Below are 18,575 nucleotides of genomic sequence, written 5' to 3' on the forward strand. Positions count from 1 at the left end.
AACGTAAGTCCATTGAAAGGGGGGGGGAGGGAAGCCAGTACCCCATAGATACAAAGTCAGAACCTACGCATTTTGAGAATTTAGTAACATAAGACTCTCTACTTTTATGGCTAAGACCCTGTAGGACTTCATTTCAGAAGTTTTCTTTAGTTTTCAAACATATTTTCCTTCTGAATAGTTTTCTAAAAGGACAATTTCCTTCAATCCATTCTTGCCTCTGGTCTCTTTTTCCTCTTTAACTAGTCCTGGTGGGTGCCTTCTCAGAATTTCCACATAAACTTTTGTCCAAGGACAGCTGACGGGTTTCTCACAGATATATTGCTCTTAACTCTGACAGTTTTCATGAAGCTGACAAGCAATTATACCATTACTGATTGCTGGTTATTAATGCTTTATGCAAGTAGAGCCATAAAACACTATTTCTGGGATGAATCACCCCCATAAACAAAAGAAAGCCTGAAAATTACTTTTTATAGGATTGGAGTTTAGTGTTTTGTCCCAGAATTGTAATTCTCCACTAAAGACAACAGAGATGTAATTAAAATGTGCAGGAGTTGTTATAGGATATGCTTTGGAATAGTTGAACTGTTATGGTTGGATTTCACAATTCATACATCCAACAATGAGGAAAAGAAAAAAGGAAAAGGAAATTTCTTGCTCAACAAGGGAGACTCTGAAATTCTCTGAAAGTGTAAGTGACAAGTGCTAAGAAACATGTTCCAGAAAAAAACCACAACTGGGCATGATTGTTTCAGGCGTTTTCAATCTCAATAGAATTCCCTTCCGTCCCCTCCTTTTCCACACTTGCTTAAACTTTTAACTAGGGTTAGGTGTGAAGGAAGGACTGAAGGGAAGGATATCATGGTATCGGTGGGTACCCAAATGATCATAGAATTATCTTTCTTTGACACAAATATATGTTTTCTTATCTTTGTTGTTATTTTTCTTTTCCCCAGGAATGAGCATTGATTCTTGTTGGGACTTACAGACAAAGGGGAATGAGAGAGATCATTGGAGGAAATATTTAGGTGCCATCACAGTGCACACTTCGCTAATCCATATCCACTTCATTCTAAAAGATGTGTGGATAGTAACTAACTGTCCCAAAGGAGCCAGGGAAATTCAGCCGCTACCAGGAGGCAACTTCTTTTTCGTGTTAAAGGTGGCTTCTTCCAAGAAGCCCTCATTCACTACCCAATCTCAGGTAGGACCTGCTTATTCCTGTCTTTTATGAAAGCAATGCTGGAGTAATCTCACATTTAAAGTCTCCTTTCAACTCACTCTGTTTTAGCAATAAAACATACACAAAAGAAAGGGGGCATCAAAGAGGCTTAGCGTGTAGCTCACCCATTTTTCTCTTATTAGAAGAGGCATTTTGGAACTTCTGAAAGATTACTGGGGATGTGTCCTTTCTTTTATATATTAGCATTTAAAATTGGAAATACAATATTTAAAATGGTAAAAAAGTAAGCTGTATAAAAAAATAAAGAACAGTAAGTCTCCGTTCCAATCAAGGCCCCTAAACTTCCTGTTCAAAGGCAACCACTGTTAATTATTAATTATGTTTTCTTCCAGAAAATTCTTATGTACATAAAAGCATATGCCCTTCCCCGTTTTTTTAAAAAAAGCAAGTGGAACCATATGGAAATAATACCTATTAACAGTCTTTGATGATCTTTTTTTTTTTTTTCCTAGAGTACTTTTCTGGGAAGCAGTTCTATTGCATAACGGAAAGGTTTTGATTTATCAAAGCACATCAATGAAACAACTGGGCTAGGATAGGAAAAGATAAGTAACTGCTTAAGGCAAATCTAGACCATGGCAAAAGAACTCCTTGATTTCACTAATGTGAATAAGCTACTATCAATTCAATGAAAGAAAAACCAAATTAGTTAGTCTGACAAACCAACAAGTTGGATTGGTCCACAGGGTAAACCTGACACCTTGGAGAAACCATAGCTTATTTTTGCCATAAAAAGTTCTGTGCTATTGCATAACCCTCATAGTTATAATTTCTGAGCACATTACACAGTACCTAGCACATAGTAGGTGTTGAATGAATGAATGATTTCAAATCACTAATTCAGGATATTTTCATATCTTGAGATTACATAGTACCAATTTTGCCCTGGCAGCACATTCATCTTGTAATTCACTTTCTTTTTAAAAGTTGTTTCTTAGTATCTCACAGTAGCATTTCAACTCTTATTGTTGAAAGAAACAATGTACCTACCAACTAGTGGTTTGAGGAAGTGGAAGAACACTGTTCTGTTAAGTCCCAGGGTGAAGAGGGGCTGTCACAAGCTCTTTGCTTGGCGACCTCTCACTTTGGGCTGGGCTGGGATTGCTCAGCCTGGTAAGGGCTGCAGAGCAGCACTTGGAGAAGGTGCCAATCCTCTGATTTAAGTGAACACACACCCTCCCCTTCTCCAGGGGATCCCAGAGGAACACCACAGAGCAATCACTGAGGCAGCAGAAGGCCGCCTGCTGAGCTTGGGATTCACTGAAGGGCATGTGCCTTGGTTCTCGCCCACGGGGTTTTTCACCAGTTGAAACAAGTCCCTGATCATCACAGAAAACTAAAATACTGCTAACTGGCACAGACTACTGTAGAAATCCTGTGTTTGTGTGGCTGATTTGGATTGTGTCAAAATCAGCATCACAAAATTGACAGGCTGCATTTTTTAACCTGTCAAAACAGATTTACTGAAGGACTTGTACCACATGATCCACTGATAAGCACCGTATTTTCAGAACGATTAGATCGCAGAGCAGGATGTCCATCCCCTACTATATTTAGTACAAAGCAGTATCTACTTGGTTGGGATCTTTTATATATGTGCCATGTACCTGTTTATCTGTTTTCTGGAACACACTCGACAACCAGAAAGTACGCAAAAATGTAAGGAGCCAAATGGTTGAGGTGACATACACATCCTAAGGCTCACGTACTTGACTCACGGGCAAACTGCCTGAGTCCTCACTGCAGGTAGATTTATTTTTACTTTGCATCCAATGCTATAAAAGTTAGCTTTTATTGTTCTTTAGTCCATTGCACATCCAAAGGTGCTCATTAATGAGAACCTTCCAGAGTGATAGTTCTCAGTCTTGACTGCACATTAGAATGATTTAGGGAGCTTTTAAAAGCCCCAGGGCCCAGGCCATCTCCCTAGGCTAGTGCTTCTCATGTTGGCCCCCGAGGGGGCATTTGGCAATGTTTAGATACATTTTTGGTTATTGCAACTGAGTGGGGTGGGTGGGTTGGTGGGGGACTAGTATCATTTAGTGGGTAGAGCCCATGGATGCCGCTAAACATCTTACAATGCACAGGACAGCTCCCTTTCTATCCCCCCCAACCAATAATTATCCAGCCCAAAATGTCAGTAGTGCTGAGGTTGGAGACCATGTCACATACCAATTAAATCAGAATTTTGGGGGTTGAGACACCAGCCTCAGTAGTTTTTAAAGCTCCCAGGTGACTCCCATGACTGAGAATCATTGCTTTCTTGCGGTGGTTCTTGAGCTCTAGCGTCATTAGAATCATCTAGAAGGCTCCTTAAACCAGATTGCTCAGCCCCACCCCCAGAGTTTCTGGTTCGGTGAGTCTGAGATGGAGCCTGAGAATTTGCATTTCTAACTAGTTCCCAAGCGACGCTGACGCTGCTGGCCCACCACCCACACTTTGAGAACCACCCCTCTAGAGGTACCATGCTTGGGAAAAAAGGATGCTGACAGCCAGATAGTGCAGGAGAGGCAGACAAGACTCTAAAACATTGATGTAAGAAATAAAAAAAATTGCAATAGTTTGGGGCCATGTAGCTAGCATCCCATTACCCTCTCACCCCACTAATACCTAAGGCCAACAATACGTAGAGGTCGAGTTTAATCACAGGTGACCTAACTGGTATGCATAACCTTAATGTTGCCGTCTAACATCCCCGGACTCTCCAGTGTGGCACAACAAAATAAGGCTGCTTTTCCCCCCTCAGTTCAACTTAGGGTGTGAACTCCTAAGACTTAGGTTCATGTACAAGGTTTTCCTGTTACTGTGTGATTGTTGGGAAGCCGCTTCTCAGTCCTGTATTTGTTAAGTGGGGTGGTTCTCATACCTGCTACAATGGTTGATGACCATTTGGGAGGTTCAAAGGGGACAATGCTTAGGAAAGAATTCTGCAAACTGAATATGCATGGCGCAAATGTTAGTTCTTTTGAACTGCTATGATTTGCAATTTTAAACTGAAATGTACTATTTACACCCAACTTGAGGAAGAAAAGGATACTATAAATGAATTTAGCCCTATTTTATCCATTCCAGATGTGAATATCCTCTGCTGTTTGATGTTATTACTTGGACATTATTTTCGTTATCATCATGGCATCTTAATAATGGGATAAATAAAACCAGTGGCACATTTTTTTGTGCGACTTTTCCCTCCACCCTGTCTGGTGAGGCTGAGGGATTCTCCTCCTCCCCTTCATCTCACCCCACCCATCCTAGACAGGAATGAGGGATTTATGAGCATAGTCTGAAATCACTGAAAACCTCATAGTAAATAAAATGTTCTTTTCCTCTCAACATGAAATTTTGTAGGGTCCCTTGGAATTGCATATGATGGACTAGCTACCAGTCTTCAAAAGTGGGGTTCTGAGGTTTTCTTTCTTGCTAGACAATGGCTTGGGGTGTAGAAGTTGGTACATCGTCAAATCAGTAGTAAACAAAAACCTCTTCCGGCAGCACAGACTGAGATCATTATAAAGGCCTGTGATACCCAGGACAGGCCTTTGTAATGAGAACATGCTCTCTGGCTGTTGCAAACCTCACATACAGTGAAATAAATCAATCACTTTGCGTGACCGAGAATGGATTTTGTTCTTCCATTATGCTTTAATTGCTTCAGGATTGAGGCAGAGCTTTCACAGAAATAAGTGAAATCAAGCCTGTGGCTTCTACCCTCGCCACACACTTTTCCCTTCAATAGGCTCCTCTTGCCTCCTGACCAGTTCAAGAGTTTGGAGCATATGACAAAAGCAGAGAAGAGCAGGGACTCCATAAATGTTCTCGACTCTGGCACTAGGTGCCCTCTGTGCCCTGGGGAGTGGAGGAGCACTCCTCTTTCATTCAAGCAAGAGGCCTGGCATAGCAGTTAAGAGTGGGCCCTGAAGCTTGACTCCCTGGGTCAGACTGAAGGCTCTGCTATGTTGGTGACCTTGGCATGTCAGTCAACCTTGCTGCTTCTCAGCTTCCTCCTCTAGAAGACGGTAGCCACCTCGGAGGATGACTGTAGACAACAGAAGAGACAATCCATAGAAAGGGCTTAAGAGAAGAAAGTATAGGGAAATGTGAGCTAGTTGCATGGCCTATCATTTTCAGTCTCTACTTTTTGTCCTTTTGCCAATGAGAGTGTGAAGGAGGATCACCCAGGTGTTGGGTGGTGGCAGAGCACAGAAACATAAAAGACCCCATTCTCAAGGAAATTCCGAGCTAGACGACAAACATAAATAACGGTTCCTAAAGAAGCCATACGCAACATTCTTTGGGAGTGCACCAGAAGGAGAGAGTGTGGCAACTGGCAAAGGGACTAGGCTCTGGAACCCTCTACTTTGTGCCCTGGCATGGCTTAGACAAGTTCACTGTCCTCCGTGAAAACAAGATACAAACAGAACCTATGCCAGGTGGGTGATGTGAGTCTGAAGTGAACTAATTCACGTGAAGCACTTAGAACAGCACCTGGCCCATCACAGATTGTTAAGTGTTAGTTCCTGTATGAGAAGTTTTCTGAGGAACCACCTCTATTAATCTGCACTCAGTTTGGGCAATATGTAATTGCTGCTACTGTTTGCTACCCATATCTCTCACTATTGGATATTCAGTGTCCCCTTTTTGCTGAAGTCTTAATTTTTTTAGGATCTGAAAGACATAGATGTTAATACCAACCAGATTGGGGGAGGGGGAGGAAAAAAAAGGAGAAAAAAGAACTTTTTAAAACAAGAGTTCCAAAGACTTGAAGGGTTTTTCCTTAGAGGAATGATGATTCACCCAAGATATGGGTTTATTATCCCCAATGGTCTCAGCCACTTGAAGGCTGGGAATGAAAAGAAATGTCTTTTTAATAATACTGTCTGTTATAAGGATGCCAACCTAGAAACGAGGAACTTGAGACTTCTACTTATTTTGCATAAAACCCAAGTGTCATTGGATGGAGACGATTTAGCAAAAGCAGAAAACTCAAAAGTGCTCAAATCAAAATTGCACAGATTAGTGCCGAATATATATGTCAATACTTTAAGATTTGATTTATAATGAGAGAAGATTTATGTTAGAAAGGATGGATTCTGGCTTTTCCTGAATGGAGAAAAGACTTCACACATATGACCTGAGTGGAGCCTTATGTTTTCTCAAAACAAAGTGCAAGCATAGTTAATTATGGAAAATGAGTGCTCTAACCTGGACACTCAATAAGGCCCAAAATTTATTGAAAAATTTTATTGTTTATTTTAATTGGCAGTCTCCATAGAAGTACATGCTAGTACTTATTTGAAAGAAACACACAGGCAAAAACAAAGCAGAACAAACCAAAACAAACTAACATAGATCCCCACCAAAAGTTAGGTAGTAGCCCCCAAAAAACCTTACCAGAAAGGTGGTAATAACTAGAAAAAAGGGACAACCAATGGCATATTTGAAAGCATACAGCTTGTTTAATTATTTAATATATAAACTCTTAAGGACTGGAGTTAATTCTTCACTGTGAAGGATGTCATGTGGTCACAATCATCCTGTGTGTAGATGGAAACAATGACCCGACAAAGATATGGTATGCAGCATGAAGAAAATGATACCATATGTGTCGTTTGGGGGGAAAAACTGTTGTGCGATAGCAAATAAGATTGAAGTGATTATGAATATTTAGTAACATAAATTCATTAGAAAATAAAACTTCACAATTTCCAGTAGCTGAGGCAGAAAGTGAAACAGGGAGACACACTCGAGATGTCTGCATTACCAGTCTATGATGCGTCACGTAGAAATGAGGTGCATTTTAAAAATTCACCCATTACAGTTTTAGGAGCCCAACTGTCTTGTAGGGAAGTGCTATGTGTGGTCTAGAGAGTATTAAAAACCACAAAAGTTATATTTGATGTGAAGAGGGAAGGGTGGGACATACTGAAGGGGAAGTTAGAAATTCTGGCTTCCAGCTGTCGAAAGTCTTTGGGCCTTGGTTCACTCCTCTGCCAAATAAGAAATGCTGGGTTAGAACTAGATTACCTTTAAATTCTCTGCCAGCTCTTAAATCGTATGATTTGTTTCACATCAGAGTTTCAGTGTGTAACTGATTTCTTTGAAACTATTATTAATTCCATTTAACCTAACCTCAATTCTTCCCTTCATCTTATATGATTGATTTCATTTTTTCCCCATTTTTCTTTTATTCTTCCCATCATTGAGTATTTTAATCCCTTTTGCCTTTTTTTTTTTAATTCTACCCCAAAAGATAAAGGATGTCAGAACCAGACTGAAGCCTTAAGACTATTTATTTTCTTTGAATGTATGGACAGTATTTTATTACTTTCCAGGGAAAAAGCTAAACCATATAGTAAATTTGCCCAGTGACCTATAAGCAGCATATTGTAAATATAATCCTAACTATATGTAAAATGCAGGAAAAAAAAGTAGGTAAGTGGGTATTTTAAGCTTCCAGTTAAGTGGCTATTATAAATAATATAAAATTAAAGCTTTTAAAAGAGTTTTGAAAATCAGTTTGATATTGCTTTATTCGTATTTATGGTAATTTGGAAATGAGATAACATTAACTTGTACTAGTCAAGAATAACAGATTTTAACCTAGTTTTACTTCTAGTCTTGATGTTTGATACCGGCCGCATCTCCCGGTAAGCATTTTGCTTATATTTACTGCTAGTAGGAAAAACAAAAACTAACACATTTGGGGTCTAATCTCATTAGCTTACAGTGACACTGGAGTTCCTTTCCTAGAACTTGAGTGCTCAGAGAGACTTATACCATTTCCTTGAGATGAAGGCCAAGGTTTTCTTTTCTTCTTTCTCAAAGGGCCTGGCACGTTGTTTCACATGCAGCAATTGCCTAAGGAATACTGACTGCCATGGAAGTCTATTATTTAAGCAAATGTTACTCACACCAGTCCGGTAAGCAACGTTTATCTTAGATTTAAAAAATTATAGAGTCTCAGGCTTGGAAATCAGGTACTTAGAGATCAACTAGATCCACTATTCTGTAAGTATTGTCTGTAGACCGCTGGGGATCCCTGAGAACTTTTTATGGGATCTGCAAGATCAAGAAATCACTAAGAGGTTATTGCTGTTTCACTGGTTGACATGTGTGCTGTTGGTGCAAAAGCAATGGTGGGTAAGACCGCTGGTGCCTTAGCAGGAATCAAGGCAGTGGCACCAAACTGTGCTAACAGTCATTGCATTCTTCACCATCGCACACTTGCAGTAAAAAAAAATGAGGGATCAAGAGTAATGGTGATGTCACAGGATGGAAGAGCAATATACAAACATCAACTGAATTTCTATATACTATATGCTATATGTAGCCATTCTATATACAAGCAAAGAAAAATCCAAAAATCAATTTAAGAGACAATTCCATTCAAAATATTATGGGCCAGATTTGGCTCACTGGCTGTAGTTTGCTCACCTCTGGGTCAGACTCAAGTACACTCAGTGCTTGCAGATGGAGCCTTGGCACATTACTTTATGAATACTACTTCTGGATTTAGTTCCCCGCCTTTATGGGGGCCCGTAACTCGAGGCATTTTTTTTGAGATCACTCCATAAAACCAATGAAAATATTACTGTGAAGCTAACTGTTTCCCCAGAACAAAAGCAGGAAAATTTTCAACAAATCTTCTAAGTTTAAATACATATTCATAAGATTGCAAATCCCAGCTCACACGTTTCACACAGTTTTGAAGGCCTTCTTGGGAATGTGTATTATTTGCATTATAAGACACTTCTATTTAAAATCTAGTCAGCGGTTTTGATAAATAAAATTTCTCCTTAGGGATGCTAGAGTGCAAAAGTTTGTTGCTATTAAGAGGGATCTTCTTTTAGATCTGTCTTCATATGCTACAGTTTGGTAAATTTCTATAACAATCCTTCTTTAACAATCCTGTCTTAGCATAAGGTAACCAAATTACAACTAAACATGAAAGTTTTACCTAGCAACTAGCACTGTAAATGTATGGTATTTAAACAAAAACAACCTCAGACAGAGTGTCTAGAACATTCCATCAATCCAACTTTAACTCTCTAAACATTTACTGTCTGTAATCAGTGCTTCTTAATCTGTGTTTCATGGTGTGTTTTAAAGTTTTAAAATCAATAACCATTTATTATAGCAGTGATCGAAAAAATGCTGAAACCTAATTTTACTTCTGTATCTCTTGAGATTAATTTGATTAATTTTGTTTTAGCTGTTAATATTACTTTGGGAGAAGGAGAGATGACAGTTTTTCTGTTTTTAAAGAGAATGTTAATAGGTGTTTCACATTCAAAATATTATTTTTGTGTGTGTTTACTAGTTTCAAAATTTCAACAAAACAAGACCAAATTTGGGCTATCTTGGTTGAATATAGGCTTGTGTCTTCAAATAGAATGCGAGCAACTGAAAGCCATCGTTGTCCTAGATTTCTTCGTGTTTTCCATAAAACTTAGTAAATGCGTGAATTGATTTGGGGATTATCCATTATATTGAGGCATATAATGAATTTTCTTAAAGGTTCTTACACAGTTTACACAGCTTTTTAGTGGTTTCAGAAATAGAAAACAATTCTGTCTAGAAAACTCAACCTAGTACCTAATACTATACCATGCCCTGGTTTAGTTCTCCAAAATTACTGATTAAAACATAAAAGGACTATGATCAAGATTTATATTAAAATTATACATTTAACACATAGGTATATATAGTTATAAATAAGTATTACATATACCATACTATACATTATAGGTCTTATGTATGTGTGTATATATATATATTTTTCAGCATATATCGGGGGTGCCAAAAACATGTATACAAGTGGACACTTTGGTCAACATTGCTCAAGCAGTAGTTCATCATAATCAGAAGTGTCTGGATGCTGATGGTAAGTGACCACTTTGAGCACCTCTTGTTATTGCAGAAGTCAAACGTGACTTGTATTCATCTTTTGTTATTGGTATCTATTGAGTATTAAAAATTTTAATAGTTTGTTTTTCCTTTCTTAAAATGTGTATACATTTTTTTTGGCAACCTCTGTGTTTGCACATAAAAAGTTGCACAGGAGAATGTCCACAGATGTGCTATTCATATTAGCACAAAACTGGACTATTTCAATGCCTATCTATAGTAGAATGGCTAAATAAATTGTGGCATATTCCGACAGTGAAGTACTACAGAATCATGAGAATGAATGAGCCACAAATAAACATAACATGGGTTACTCTCACAAATATAATGCTGAGCAAACGAAGCCAGACAGAAAAGAATATATATCGTATAATTCCATTCGTATATATTTATATAAAACTCAAAAATATGCAAACAAATCCATGCCATTAGGAGTCAAGAAAGCAGTTGTCTTACGAGTAAGGGCAGTTAGTGACTGAGGGACTTTGGGGAGCAGGTATGTTCTGTTTCTTGATCTCAGTTACAAGGACGTGTTCACTTTGTGAAGACTCGCAGAGTTAACACGTATGTACATTTTTCCAATGTATATTATATTTCAATAAATGCTTTAAAAGTTTACAAAGTAATTCGGCTCTTAAATGCTGTAACACTAGTTTAATTGGCATAGGTTTAGCATCTGTAAGAAAAAATTGTGGAAACAATGGAAATATGTAGAGAAACACAACATTTATGACAGAAATGGTACCAAGACATTTTCAGTTTGTGAAACTAAGCCAAAAGTTCACAGGGTCAGCTTTTTCATGTACAGAAATTCTACAGAATTGCTTTATCTGACATAAAACTCATGTGGGGTGTGCTATAATATATTATTCAATATTTGGCAGGGATGTGTATCCATTGCCTTTCATATTTTGACAGGTAGTGATTTTGGACATTTTGGACATGTTCAATATTATTTGTTTTACGTGTTCTTTTAGAACTAGGGCTATTAATAGGGTTCCTATTGACATTGTTTTAAATTTAATGGGCCCATTTCATTAAAAGTATACTTTATATATAATTTTTTTTTAAATTGAAGATTTCTAGCTTCTTTTTAAACATCGAGACATATAACCAAATGTCATCTGTTATGCTTTCACATTCCTGTGCTTCTGGTAAACTCCTAGGTAGGAAGGTCTAGAAATATAACCTTTAGTTTTATGAATAAAATCTGATGTTTCTACCCTAATCGCAACTATGGGCTAGCCACAGACACTCATTTTCTGTATCATGTCCCACAGACAAATGCCTAGGCTTTCCAGTGATAACCGGGGACACCAGTTTGGCAAAAAGCGTTCCTCTGAGTAGATGAGTAGATACATGTGTGTAGGCAATCAGTCCATGAAAGAACTCAACCTTTCTTTTCAGTTTATTTATTTGTTTTTATTTGCTGGCTCCTTTCTGTCAGTTGACCTCACCAACATGACAATGAGTATAGAATACAAAAATCTGTTTACCAGATGTCCACATGCAACGGCAAGATTTGTAACATAAATGCTATTCTGGAGAGCAATCTCTGTATCAGACACATTTTCCTTTGTAATAGGTTACTTCTGTTTCTAAAGAAGCTCTTGGATTTAATGGAGGAGAGAAAAAGGGGAGACTTTCATCTTTGAACATAGTCTTTGAAAATGTATTTCTGTACTTGGGATACCGTTTTGATAATGATGCAGTTTGCCCTCTGAGGTATATGGGGCAGAAGCGGTGTGGCAGCTTAGCTAACAGCATGGCCTCTGACATCAAACTGAATCCGAATCCTGGCTCTGCCACTTGCTAGCTATTTAACCTTGAGGACATTTCTTCAACAATTGCCTCAGTTTCTTTACTTTCGGAATTCAGACAATAGCAGTGAATCATAGGTTTGTGGTGAGGGTCAAATGAATTAGACAGGGAGTAAACACTAAGCTTTTGGTCATATTATTCTTATGTTATATATCGGTATAAATAACATTTTAAGATTGCATATTGTTACATTAATTTAGGAAATGTTTGTCAACATAGTAACCAGATGTTCTTGTTAAAATTGAAACCAGATCATGTCATTCATCTGCTCAGAACCTTCTAAAAGCTTCCTATCTCACGCACAAGAAAAAGCTGCAGGCTTTATAAAGGTGTAAAGGTAGGGCGACCATGTTTCCTGGGTTATCTAGGGTAGTCTTCGTTTATGCCTGCTGTCCAGATGTAATTATTGATGGCGTCTCCTTTCACTGTCAAAAGTAGCCTGGTTTGGACAATAAATTATATAGTCACCCTATTATTAGGCCTTAAGTTATCTGCCTCCCCCCATTTCCTGCCATACCCTCACCACTGTGACCGCATCTGGTACCACTCTCTCCCTTCCATTCCGCGAGCGGCCATGGCCTCCTTGCTCTTCTTTAACCCTTCAGGCACACTCCTGCCTCAGCGTCTTCACACTTCCAGCTTCCTCCCTGCTGGGGTGCTCTCACTTAGCTAGTAGCATGGTTTGCTCCTTTTATCTCTTTTAAGTTTGTGCTCAACAGTCACCTTGTATTTTCAGCCACCCACTCTAAAATTAGTATCTTTCCCCCCTTCTTTCTAGTCTCCTTCCCCATTTTACTTTTCTCCTTAGCACTTATCTCAAATATTTACTTATTTCACTTGCTTATTGTCTTGTCCTTCCCCTAGAATGCAAACTCCAGGGTGGCAAGGATGTTTGTTTGTCTGGGTTTGTTCACTGCTATTTCCCCAAAGACTGTTATATAGTAGAAGCTCAATAAATATTTACTGAATGAATAAATGAAGAACATTTAGCCAAGAAATACCCAATGTAACTGAGTAATCAAATGACCAACCAGCTGCCATTCCCATTACCTTCTAGTATAAAATTTGATCTGCAATAATAGGACTCCCATGTTTAGCATTAAGTGTTATGAGAAGCATGATTTGACTAGCTCCCATAATTGATACTAGTCTCCAAGTAAATTGTTTTAAAAGTTGTGATGGCAAAAGAAAAGTCAATAAAACTCTCAGAGAGGTTTAAATTCTAAAAAGTGATCTTAATTTTGCACATCCAAGAGTAATATTAAATCTTTCTGAAGGCACACTTGATTTCTGCTTCCTGAGGCTAAGTACACTGCAGACTTCAAACTTTCCAAATTTAAATAAAACATTTTATAGCATGTGGTTTTGTAAAATTTTTGATGTTCAAATTTAAAAATAAGGTGACCAAAAATTAACACTGAATGATTCTTACATTCAGTTCTATTACTTTCAACTATTAACTTTATAACGTAGGAAAGTTTTCTTCCAAGAAAAACTAGTCCTAATTAGAAATAAAATTGTAGTTACAGAAAGCACTTACTCTAACTCTCAGGAGAATATGGTAGATCGAGAAGGCAGTAGTAGAATTTCTGGCAGTCTATCAAATTTATTTTGACAGAATTTCTTAGAACATTCCTTATTTAACTGCTCTAGTCTTAGAATCAACTTCAGAGACAGTAAATTTGATTCCCCATCCTCTTTCATTTTAGTTTGCACACTCTTAATACTAACTGTGTAAACTTTGTATTATAATAAAGAAATAACTGTTACATCCTGGTAACTCATAAGCTAAAGACACTACAGAAATATTTCAGCATAAAATAGCCAGAACATCTGGTTTTATTGATCAGAGGCTGGAATCTGTACAACATTCACACACACACTGTGTACCGTGTGAAAATTCCTTTCTCAAAGTTTTTATGCTTCCCTGTTTTATGTTCAATTTAGAATACAGCCAACTCTTTCATGAGCTGAACTGTTTGATGGAGGAATAGCATCAGAAATGATGCGTCCTAATGAGAACGGGGCTGAAACAGTCTTTCCCGCTTCAGACATGGGAACAATCTTGCAGTTATGGGCGGCTTCCATCCCCCCTCAGAAATGGGAATAACTGTGCTGTGAGCCAAATGCTGAGGGTTACCAAAGTAACCTCACATGAGAGTAATTACTTAACATGACTATGAGAGAAAGCAACGAGGTTCCCAGACACAGGAAACGAAAAGTCAGAAGGGGAGGTAGAGTTGGAGAGAGTTCTGAAGGCTTTCCAGACAACAACTTCCTTATCATAGCAAATTGGGTAATAAATTTATCACTCTGTCATTTTCTATGTACACATATTCTTAAATCACCTAGTTAGCATAATGAACATTTGTAATGAGCATTTCTTAGCAATGCCAAAAAATCAACCTATTTCCTATTCTCTAAAAAGCAAATGAAAGCTTTTGTGATATGAATGTTCATTTTGATATTCCAAACCACCTGAAGGTTTAATATTTCAGTCATGACCATGGTTACAACGAATGCATAATGCACAGGAATCTTGGAAAGAATCCTTCACTGGGTTACACGTACTAGAGAGAGGAAATGAAACAACATAAAGCCTGAGCCACAGGAAAAGAACTCTTGACCTCTAAAGACAAAGGGAAAGGGGGAAACCGATCCTGTTGGGTGCTGCTCTGCTTTGCCTGCAGGTATGTGGACCCTGAGACATGCCTGGTTTGCAGGAAAAAAGTAGAAATTCACCAAATTCAAAAAGCAAGTCTGCCTTTAGCTCTGGAATTGCCTGGGAGAAAAAACATTCTTATGGAGGCAACTATAGTACATTTTCTTATTGTACTCATTCGTCAAATATTTTGAAAGTTGGGCACAGTGCTGGATGCAGGAGGAACAATGTAAATGAGAATCATGGCAACTTGCCTCAAGGAACTTGCAGTCTAGTGGGGGGCAGACAGGCAAATGAATTGGCAAATACAATAGAATGCGTGTTAAATGCTATTACAGGGTTAATAGAGTGTGTCGTGGGAGAAAGGAGAAAGGCACTAACCCAGCCTAGGCCATGGATACTTGCCAGACAGAGAGATATTTAAGTTGAGATCTGAAGAATGAAGTGGAGTACGCCAGAGGAGGCATGCGGGAGAATCATTCCAGGTAGCAGAATCATCTTGGGACTCTCAGAGGGGCCAGGTTAGCTGGAGTGGCTAGAGGAAGAGAAGTGTGAAGGGAGAGGCGTCTGCAGAGCAGGCGGGGAAGAGCTCTCTACTTGCATGTTTTCTAGCTGGGAGGCATTGTATCAACAAAGGGCAGAGATCTTGGTCAAGAGACATATTTTCTCTCTAAAAATTCAGAGAGTACCTACTTTTGTGATGACAGCGCTACTAGTGGAGTACATGAGAAAGATCTGTTTTTATTTGCTTGGTGATAAATAAAAAGGAAATGATACCCTTATCACACATGCAATTAGGTGGGTAATGTAATCAACTTGGGGGAATAGCATATGCAGACCACCGATAACATCCTATGCCTTGTCCATAAACGAGGAATCCTTCTGACAATTTATCAGAATCATCATTACCATTGTTATAATTTTAAAGTCTCAGAGAAATCTGATTAGAAGTTCATTTGAACAGTAAAGATCCTAAGCAAATCAAATCATATCAATAAGCATTTACTGAGCAACTGCTATGTTTGAGGCATACAATCTATAAATTAGAGCTATTTGTTTTTGAAACAGAAATTGCCTAGATGATTTGATATGTTGAGAAACAACTTTTGTATGGCTGCCCGGACAGGATGGATCCCAGTTGCACAAGACGTCAAAGGCTGTGTGAATATGAAGATAACTGGCTCTGTGTGAATGTCTCTGGTTTCCACATTTCTCAGATTCTCTGCCAGAGCAACATATTGGGAGCCTTGACTTCCCATTGCAAAATATTCTTGATCATTTCATACAGAAATTGTATTTGTTTTTTCATTGCTATCCTCAACAAGAGGTGGTTGCTTAGAATGGACCCAATTAGTAACCAACATTCAGTTACTGGATGCTCCCATTGGCTGTTTAGCTTGTTCTCCCAGATCTGCATTACCCTGGATGTTACCTAGAGACATTATTCACCTACGGTAACATCGATGACATTCCTGGTTCTAACTCCCCACTGTGCATGTCAGAAATTTCTACATCAGATCATCGGATAAATTTCTTTCCTCTTCCCATGGCCACCATTCTAATCCTCTCCACTCTACTTCTCTCACTTGTATTTCCTCACATTCCTGTTTCTACTTAATAGGCCAAGGTACAGCGGTTTATGGGCATATCTTTGTGCACATATGGATGAACTGTTATCCTGAAAGCACCTGGTGCCAAGCCCTGGTCCACCCATGCACAAACATCACTTTTAGGGTTTCTACTCTATTCAAATTGATAACCCATTTCCCTATAGACAACTCCATGGCATAAATAAAATCTCATGAATCATAAAAGAATATAATTTTTAAATTCTATACTTCTACATTGATATTTAGTAATGGGGGGTTACTTTTAGTCCCTAAACACAAATATGTCTTAATTGCTTTTCCATTATAATGAATGCAAATATTTTATATATAGATTAATTTACATTGGTAACTTTTTGCACTTCTTGAAAACTCAGGGTATCAGATAATGTTATTTCTTGACAAATTGAATCCATCATCAGTTTAGGTTATAGTGACTGTTTGAAAGGGTCCACTCTTTCCTTTCCCTTCCTCTCTTCTGTTCTTTTCAGTCTTCTCTTGAAATTAGTGATATGTTTTTTGAACAATTAAAATTTAGATAGAGTAATCCTTTGATAAAGTTAATAACAGCTTTACTTCAACGTTGCCATTTTCAAAGCCCCTTTCTGCTTGAAAACCAAGAAGGTAGCTGACATTTATTTGCTGCCTTAGGCTCCTTCTGCCTTACATTTTAGGTCTCAGAATGTCTGCTTTTATCACCAGGTAATGTAATGTGTCTGTGTCCATGCGAGTGTAAGCTAGGGTCAGAGGAGTTTCTTTCCACTTTGTGGTTTATTTTTTCTCAATGCAGCAAGCATGACTCCAGACCTAACACATTTTTCAATGTGGGATCTGTGTTTCAGTAGCAGCAATTTGTTGACTATATCCAGCGTCTCTGAGAATGTTATTCAGGGCACAGAATGTTACTTGGGGGCAGTGATGGCATTCTGGCAAGAGCTGAGCATGCGTTTGGGGAAGTAGGTAAGTAGTATGGCTTGGGAATTAGGTAAAGTATGGTGAGAATGGGGAGAGCCTTCACTACTACACGTGAGAGAGCCTGGGTGTTTCTGAGCCGAGTGACACACTATAAGTAAAAGCAAAGTCCAGTGTAGGCTGGAGGGAAGAAACCTTGGAGATCTTTCGGAAACTTTTGGAAATGATGTGGAGTGATCCCTTTCCCAAGCCCACAGACCGTCCCGAGGCTCCCAGCACTAGCGGAACAAGATAATGACAGGTCAGAAACAGCCTGGCTGCCCGAGATTGCTACACTGCTTCTCAGTTGTGTTTTACGTCACATTCATATAGGAAACACTTTCCGTACACTCTCTTTCCAAGTGAGAGAAAGGGAATAAAATGTGACTAGAAAGAACACTTTATCACATGTAACGTTACTGCAGTGTAATCAGCAAGCCCACCTTTCCCACAGACACAAGCTTCACACAGTTGACTTCCACTTATGCTGATTCTGACAGGATTCAATGCACTGTTCTCCGCCTGTAGACACCTTAGAACTGAGCATAAGGGCAACTGATAGCATTGTTAAACCCACTGGCCTGTGTGATGTGAAGACTCATCTTTCTTTGAAGAGCATAGCAGACAACTTTCAACTATTCTTTTTTCCACCTAGTTCTTCTAATAGTGGGGGAGATAAAGAAGGTCCATGCATCCTTTAAATAGAATGGGCTCCAAGTCTACACATTATTTTCATTTGACAGAGATCCATAAACATAAGAGTAACGTGAGGAGGGCAGGTGCTACTTTGCCCTGAAGTACAGAAGTAGCTTCACATGGCAAGTGGAATCATGGGACTGATATGTGAGACTCCACAACGTCAGAATCTTACAGCAGGAGGCAGCTGTGGAGGAAAGGCATGAGGGCCTTGGAACAACTTCTCTTGACTATTCCCAGACAGAAGTCAGAGAAGCAGCAACATCTTAGGGTCTGCTAACCTAGAGAAGAGAACTGAGGGAAGGAAGTAGAAATAACCCCCAAATAGTGTGAGGCTAGTTAGCTCACTCCAGTGCTTTTCTCTTTTCCTCTGGTCAAAAGAACTGAAATGACTAAAGAGTATTTTTGTTTACCCTAAAAGATTGACTTTCTAAAAGCAATGTTGGGTAAATGACTCATTACATGAGCTTTAGAAAAACAGAAATTACACAAATGTTCTCCTGAGATGTAAAAACACCACAGCCAAGCGGTCTTGGCATATACCAACAAGTGCAGTCGTCCCTCAGTATCTGCGGGGGATTGGTTCTAGGACCCCTGTGAACACTAAAATCGTTGGATGCTCAAGTCACTTACATAAAAATGGCACATAACCAATGTACATCCTCCTGTATCCTTTAAATCATATCTA

At 38.7% G+C, this 18,575-nt stretch overlaps 1 protein-coding gene and 1 long non-coding RNA gene across 2 annotated transcripts in view; one reads left to right on the plus strand and one right to left on the minus strand.

The window, feature by feature from the left end:
* LOC141572744 (uncharacterized) overlaps window positions 1-8,189 on the plus strand; it is a 79,320-nt gene extending 71,131 nt beyond the window's left edge. Inside the window, exon 5 of the long non-coding RNA XR_012498199.1 lies at window positions 8,069-8,189. This is a non-coding gene — a long non-coding RNA (uncharacterized LOC141572744). The remainder of the gene's footprint in view (window positions 1-8,068) is intronic.
* The window catches only part of EDNRA (endothelin receptor type A), a 44,975-nt gene that overhangs the window by 19,210 nt on the left and 7,190 nt on the right, over window positions 1-18,575 (minus strand). The gene's annotated exons all lie outside the window — the stretch shown is intronic.

This window comes from Rhinolophus sinicus, linkage group LG07, assembly GCF_036562045.2.
Source record: "Rhinolophus sinicus isolate RSC01 linkage group LG07, ASM3656204v1, whole genome shotgun sequence".
Classification (NCBI taxonomy): domain Eukaryota; kingdom Metazoa; phylum Chordata; class Mammalia; order Chiroptera; family Rhinolophidae; genus Rhinolophus; species Rhinolophus sinicus.